This window comes from Aotus nancymaae, unplaced genomic scaffold, assembly GCF_030222135.1.
Source record: "Aotus nancymaae isolate 86718 unplaced genomic scaffold, 86718_ANA_hifiasm-v0.15.2.pri h1tg000131l, whole genome shotgun sequence".
In the NCBI taxonomy this organism is placed as follows: Eukaryota; Metazoa; Chordata; class Mammalia; order Primates; family Aotidae; genus Aotus; species Aotus nancymaae.
In genome coordinates this window covers 6,191,791-6,199,498 of record NW_026988546.1, presented here as the reverse complement: position 1 = coordinate 6,199,498, position 7,708 = coordinate 6,191,791, and the positions used below count along the sequence as shown (strand labels likewise).

At 47.3% G+C, this 7,708-nt stretch overlaps 1 long non-coding RNA gene across 1 annotated transcript; it reads left to right on the top strand.

Annotated features, from left to right (window-relative positions):
• Positions 1–623: 623 nt before the first annotated feature.
• Positions 624–7,334, top strand: LOC135272722 (uncharacterized). The gene is made up of 3 exons (XR_010340716.1): positions 624–656; positions 7,057–7,158; positions 7,293–7,334. It is a non-coding gene; the product is annotated as an uncharacterized LOC135272722 (long non-coding RNA).
• Positions 7,335–7,708: the final 374 nt, after the last annotated feature.

Genomic DNA, 7,708 nt, shown 5'->3' with positions numbered 1-7,708 from the left:
TTTTCAACACATTTCTACTTCATGATAGTAAACACATGGCTTTTCACTAAATCCTACAGTTTGGATGTAAAGTAACTAAAATACACTCCAAGGTTGGCTGCTCTAAGATTTTGTTAAGCCAAAGAGAAACTCCTGTTTAGTTTTTGTGAAAGACAAGATTGTGTTGCATATCAGGATTTTTTTCATTTAAAATGCGGGTTTTCAAATGTTTTAAACTCGGAGGGGTGGAATGGCAACACGGCAATGTTGGTTATTAAACAGGTAAGCCGGCATGGCTAGAATGATGTGGGAAACGGCTTATTATTAGGAAGAGAAACTCTCAAGGTCGTAAAAAGCACCGAGGTGCTCTCTGGCTTCGGGTGTCTTCTCGCCGAGGTCATAGTGAAACAATCAAATTCGTCTGAGTCAAGAAGCTCAGCTGATGTGTGGAGAGACGCCCTGCACAAATGTCTGCTGCACTGCAGGCTGGTCACAGGGCCCATCTCACCCGGGATGGCTCCAGTGTGTTCAGGCTCTAGAATCCTGGCAGGGAGTGGGAGCAGGCCTGAGTAGCCTGGTATCCTTCGTGCAGGGGGAATCCTCACCTCAGAAGCTGTAAAGAAGCCTCTCAGAGCTGGAAAATCCCCTAGACCATGATACAGCGATTCCTTAAGAAGGTAAGTGGGGGCAGGGACGAATAAAGATCGCATCATTATCTCAACCCAATGTTCAAGGAAAAGAGATAGGCTCATACCTTGCTTTTCCATTCAAAGCTAGCATGCTGATGACTCAAGTTTGACCGTTATACCTTGTCTGCTGTCACATCAGTGCTATCCAAAGTGGAGCTTGCCAAAGGGTGGGGGGTGGTGATAAAGACCATGCATGGGCTTTGGATAAAGACCACGGAGCCACACTGCCTGGTTTGAACCCTGATACCTAGCCTCACTGGTTGTTGACTTGGACAAGTCATTTCTCCTGTCTGTGCCTTGGTTTCATCCTCTGGAGAAGAGGGGGAAGTCATGAGAGGGTCCTTGTGAGTTATCACTTGTAAAGACGACAGAAGAGGCCACTTGGAGAGCCTCCTGGGTCTCTGTGTAGTCCAGCCCAACACACATCCACGTATCTGGCACTGGCTGGCAGGGTTGGCAGGACCCTTCCGAAGGGTACAGTTTGGTACCAGGCATGCCCACCCACACCTCTTGACATACTCTTCCATCTTCATTTAAAATACAGATTTTCCAATTTATAAAAACTCCCTTGATATTGAGAGGGGAATGACAACATAGACCCACTGGTCATCAACAGCACAGGAAAGCAGGCAAGGGTGGAATGATGCCGGAAGCCGCTGGGGCCAGTCTCCCGGCTTGCTTTCTCCACCCTGTGATTCCGTTTTGAGCTCCCCATGCCTTCCTCCCTGCCCAGCTCTTCTCTCGGAGAGGTCCTCAAGAGCTGCACTAAGGCCCCCTCCCATCTCTCTTTTCTACCCCCTTTAAGCTACTTCATGCAACCCATAGGGCCCACAGCCAGCCACTCCAGGGCTCACACATTTCCCCTGCAGCTCTGACCTCTGCTGAGCTCCAGGTGCAGAGTCAAGTTCACACTGCAAGGGTCCTTTAGGGTGCCTCAGAAGCACTACAAACCCAGAGAGTGAAAGCCCAGCTTATGCCTTTTGTACCCACGTGTGGCCCTCCCCTGGGTCAGCCATGGTTAAGGATCAACACAATCATTCATGCAGACCTGGTGAGCACCTGCTCTATCCTTCACTTGTTCAGTGCCTCCACAAACCCCATCAGCTCTACCTCCAAAGTACCTTTCAAACAAATCTCTCAACAGGGCGGAGACCAGCCTGGCCAACATGGTGAAACTCCATCTCTACTAAAAATTCAAAAACTAGCCGGGCGTGGAGGCGTGTGCCTGTAATCCCAGCTACTTAGGAGGCTGAGGCAGGAGAATTACTTGAACTCAAGAGGCAGAGGTTGCAGTGAGCAGAGATGGTGCCACTGCACTCCAGCCTGGGTGACGGAGCAAGACTCCGTCTAAAAAAACCAAACAAACCCAAAACCCAAATAAATCTCTCAAATATCTGCGCATTGCTCTCCCTCCTCACCTGGGGTGACCCAGGCCCATTCTCTGGCTCAGCTGTTGCCTCTGACTTTTCTACCTATATGTTCAACATAAAATATAGTTGAGGAAAGGGCTAACAAACACACTAATAAATAATTCAAGTTGTTTCAGATAATCTAAGTACCATGAAGAAAAATACACCTGGGTAATTGATTGGAGAGTGACCGAGAGGGTGGCTGGGGAAGGCTCTGTGTGGAGATCATGCTGAGGATGATGAGGAAGGGGACTCCAGGTCTGCCTCAAATACACAGGTCCTGAGATGGGAGCACCCTTGAAGGTTCAATGGTCAGATGATTATAGGCTGGAGATAAGGGGGTGAGTGGTAGGGGATGTGGAGCTCACAAGGGCTGGCTCCTGTGTGGTTCTGGAGGCCTTGGGGAGGAGTTCAAGTTTTATTCCAAATGCATTGGAAAGCCACTGATGACTTCTACGCAGAGAAGTAATATAGTTTGATTATGTTTATTAAGAAATTATCTCTCTGAGCCGGGCATGGTGGCTCACTCCTGTAATCCCAGCACTTTGAGAGGTCAAGGTGGGTGGATCACGAGGTCAGGAGATCAGGACCATTCTGGCCAACACGGTGAAACCCTATCTCTACTAAAATACAAAAAATTAGCTGGGCATGGTGGCAGGCACCTGTAGTTCCAGCTACTCGGGAGGCTGAGGCAGGGGAATCACTTGAACCCGGGAAGCGGAGGTTGCAGTGAGCTGAGATCACGCCACTGCACTCCAGCCTGGGCGACAGAGCAAAACTCCGTCTCAAAAAAAAAAAAAGAAAAAAGAAATGATCTCTCCGGCGAGGCACAGTGGCTCATACCTGTGATCCCAACACTTTGCAAGGCTGAGGCCAGTGGATCGCTTGAGCTCAGAAGTTCAAGATCAGCATGGACAACTTGGTGAAACCCAGTCTCTACCAAAAATACAAAAAAAATTAGCCAGGTGTGGTAGGATATGCCTGTAGTCCCAGCTACTCAGGATTACATTAGGTAGCTAGTCAGACATGAGCAGGGCAGGAGAAGGCTCTCCCTTGACACCACCAGGAATGTTAGGTGATCATCAGGTGATGTTCAAGATTGTTAACTGTCTCCCTAAAATAATAACTGGTCGTAGCCAGCTCCAGGGAAAGGCAGGCTCGCAGTAGTTAGGAAACATCTGAAACTGGTGATTAGCTGCTTCCTGATAAAATCTCAGGAGTTGATCGAGTGGGCTCAAGCATGTACATTAACTGGCATATGACCATCTAGGGACATTCGACTGGCATGGGAAGTGAGCATTCGTGCAACTCCAGTAAACACACTGTGCGTGTTCCCCTCCAAGTGCTGGCAGGCCACACTATACATCAGACAGCCCATCCAAAGGAAGAATCAGGGGGAAGGAACAACATATAAAACCCCAAGTCAAAGGTCAAATAGCACACTTGATTTCTCAAGTCGCCTGCTTAACCCTCCTCCAAATTTTACTTCCTTTCATTCCTGCTCGAAAGCTTTTTAATAAACTTTCGCTCCTGCTCTAAAACTTGCCTCAGTCTTGCCTTCTGCCTTCTGCCTCCTTGGTTGAATTCTTTCTTCTGAGGAGGCAAGAACCGAGGTCACTGCAGACCTGTATGGATTTGCCGCCAGTAACAGGGATGCTGAGAGGGGAGGACCACTGGAGCTGGGGAAGTCGAGGCTGCAGTGAGCCATTATTGTACCACTGCACTGGAGGCAAGGCCTGGGTGACAGAGGAGACCCTGCCTCAAAAACAAACAACAACAACAACAACAAAAATCTCTTCCTTTCTTTGTTCAGAATGTGTCTACTGAGAACTCACAAAGACGTCAGGTGGTAGGTGAATTGCTGGTGACACGAAGCCATGTCAAACACAGACTAAACCCAGAGGAAGGATGCTTCCACTCCTCATGATTCTGCATTCAGTAGAGTGTTTGGTACATATAGGCACTCAATTAATGTTTGTTCAGAAAATTAATGAATGATGACCCTGAAATCCAGCCTCTACCGAGGCTGATCTACGCGGCCAGCTGGCCAGTGATTGCATGACTGTCCACACAGACCCACAGGCCAGAAACTTAAGGATATCTTGACTTTCCTTTTCTCCGAGCGGCTTGTCACCAAATCCAGTTCACTCTATCACCTAAGCGTCTCTCAAATCTGTTCCCCTGGTATTCTTAGGAGGTACCAAGCTGAGCCTCTCCACGCCATGGCTAAGTGGCCACTCTCCGTGATCCCTAAATCCAGCTCTGTTGGTTTATAACCTGAAGACCATCTACACCTCCCTATGTCAGGGGCTCAGGTCTAGCGAACACATCCAGGTGTCTTGGACCTATGGCTTGTGGCTTTTCATACAGCAGTCAGTTACACAACATCTCTAGGTTTGCTTGAGCTTATTTGTAAAGCGGGTGTGATGGCAACCACCGGATCTCCTTCATGTTGGGATAAAGTGGGTTGCCTCTCTTTGAGGGCCAGAAAACATCACGCACACGGGTAAACGTGAAGTATGATTGTGACTGGGGCTGGGAGTCTAACAGGCAGAAGGAGCCTCAGTCAAGGTGGAGAAACCAGCAGAGCTGGAGTGATTTTTTTCTGCCTGACTGGAGCGCACTCACTCCTCCCCGTTTCCTGCAGCCCTGCTGGTGAGCCTGGTGAGAGTCTCCAGGCCCTGTGGAGACCCCCCAGCACAGCTGGAACTGCAGCAGTGACGCTTCAGGCACCTGAACCTCAAAGGGTCATTGCGTTTCCTGCCTTTCATTCCCAGAGATATGATCTTTTGCCCTCAAATCCAAACTTGTCATCTCTACTCACAGGAGAGGTTAAGGTCTGTCTTGGAGCTGCTGACTCTGGGTTCACACAGAAGAGAAGTTCTGGGAAGAGGCATCCTGAAAGCACCCCAAATCCTGAGACCTCAGGCCCTGCTTTGTTCACCCAACCAAGTGATTGAGCGTCTGGACAGGTGAAAACATTCCAAGACGCAGATTGCGCTAGAGCCTTTCTCTTAGTACCCAGAATCTGATACGTGTAGAGTGAAGCTGCATTTGATAAAAAGGCTGTCAGTTTGGTGTGTGTGGCCGTGCTGCCCTCGATCCTGCCCCTGGCCGGCGTTAGCCCCCTCTGGAGCACGCTGTTCTCCTCCCCACTCACTCTCTGCCCTGCGCTGGCACCCATGCAATTTTTTTCACTTAATTTTCTTCTAGATTTTCAAAGGGCACAAGCTGTGCATCTTCTGACCTTCCTCTGAGTCACACATTCTAGCCCATTTGTGCACTTGAGCTCTTGGCTACACGTACTAGTTCTTGTCTAAACCACAGCACGTGGGGGCTGAGAGGGAATGCACATTTGGTCAGCATCTACTCAGTGTTTTTCAGCACTTGCACCTCCCATGTCTCACTGATCCTCAGGCCCTGAGAACATAGTCCCCCCTTTTACACAGATGAGAAGCAGAACTTTACCACTGAGAGCTTGGGCAACATCCCTAGGGCAGCCCTGGGTTCAAATGCGAACTCACTTTCTCAGGGAAAAGATAGGTGAGTGATTTTGTTCATGAAGAATTTTGGCTTTTTTTAAATATATATATAGAGAGATGGGGTTTCACCAGACCAGGATGGTCTTGATATCTTGACCTCGTGATCCGCCCACTTCGGCCTCCCAAAGTGCTGGGATTACAAGCGTGAGCCACCGCGCCTGACCTTTTTTTTTTTTTTGTAGAGACAAGCTCTCACTATGCTGTCCAGGCTGATCTCCTGGCCTCAAAGCGATCCTTCTACCTCAGCCTCCCAAAGTGCAGGATTACAGGCACGAGGCACCATGCCTGTCTTTTTGCTCTTGTTTAAAACACATAAGCTATTGACATAAGATGGTTCAGTTAAGTTTTTTGGCAACATTTTACCTCTCAGCTTCTACTATTTTCTACTTCCCTTGGCACGCCCTATTCCTTGTTCAAGAATTGTTAGGCTGTATCCTGTTTCAATAAGTTCTCTATTAGCTCTGATCCAGATTCTCTGTGGCCAGCTGCTGCAGTCTCTAAGATAATGCAAACAATACTTACCTCTGTTCTCAGTTGCTGATCTTTTTAAAAACTTTTTTATAGAAACAAGAGTCAGTTTTCATAGGTGGGGAGCTGTGGCCTTTCTCGCCCAAGGCTCACATCTGCCGGCAGAAGGGCAACAGACAATGCCGTGCAGAACTCGAGAGCCGGCGCCGTTCCAAGCAGCTCCGTGAAGCATTCGAGCACATTAGGAGCAGTCCTGGGCACCAGCACACTGTGACCCATGTGACACGCTCTTGCAGCTGGCTCTCTAGCAGCCCCACACTGGAAGCTACTCAAATGTCCATCAGCTGTAGGATGGATAAATGAATGGTGGTGTATTCACACAATGGAATACCAGCCGCCACAGAGAAGGAGCTGCCTGTAGCTACAGGCAGTAATATGGATGAATGGCACAGACATAACATTGTGTGAAAGAAGCCGGATACAAAAGAGAACAGACTGCATGATTCCATTTCTACAAAGTACAAAACCAGGCAAAACTTATCTATGGTGTTAGAATATTGGTTACCTTGGGGGTCGGCAGTGACTGAAAGGGAGAATGAGGGGGCTTCTAGGATGTTGGTTGCGTTCTGGTTAAACAGGGGTATTTGGTTGTGAAAATACATTGAGCTGGACACCTATGATATATGCATTTTTCTGTATGTCTATTATTATTTTAAGATGGAGTTTTGCTCTGTAGCCCAGGCTGGAGTGCAATGGTGAGATCTCAGGTCACTGCAACCATGCCCTCTGTTTGTGTTTTAATGACCCCTTCTGATTTGTTTGTCACTCAAAACTGCTGCCGATAAACTACTCCTAGAGGATACTGAAAGATCCTTTCTTGTTTTTAAAAGAAATAACATGCTTAATCAAAAATTATTACAAATTGTGGAAGGAAATGGTACTGCAGGACCTTCATTTCTTTTTCTCCAGCAAAAATTGCATTTCCATAATTCAAGATCTAGTCACGAGGGCTTAAGCAAGACCTTGCGCCAGCAATCAGGCATGGATCGAATGCACTTTTGCCTTCCTAAGGTAAGTTCGGTTAAGGAATAAAACTGTCATACAACATTCACAGGATAAAGTGTGATTCCTGAGTCTAATATTTCAAAGATTTTTTTTTATGCAAGATAAAATAAGTCATAGATGACCACCTGCTACTTCCCTAGGGATCCCTTCATCTTGGAAGAAATGCTGATGCATTGTCCCAGGTTGGCCATCACTAAGAAATGGAGACTTCAGAATGCTCCTGGACCACGCCACCTCTGTGAGTTTTGTTTCATTTTTAATTTTCACTGAAAATAATAGACATGTAACTGGGCACTATGGCTCATGCCTGTAATCCCAGCACTTTGGGAGGATTGTCAGCATGTCATCATATATTCTGACGTCATAATACATGCTCATGATACTCCAGTAGATATGACACAAATTGGGGTAAGAGAAATTGGTCATAATACCTGCAGATTACGCTCTCATAATTCCTTGTGATGTCATAATGCGGATACATTATGACATCATAATATATTGTGACGTCATAGTGCATACTAATTAGCATGTCATCGTATATTGTGACGTCATAATA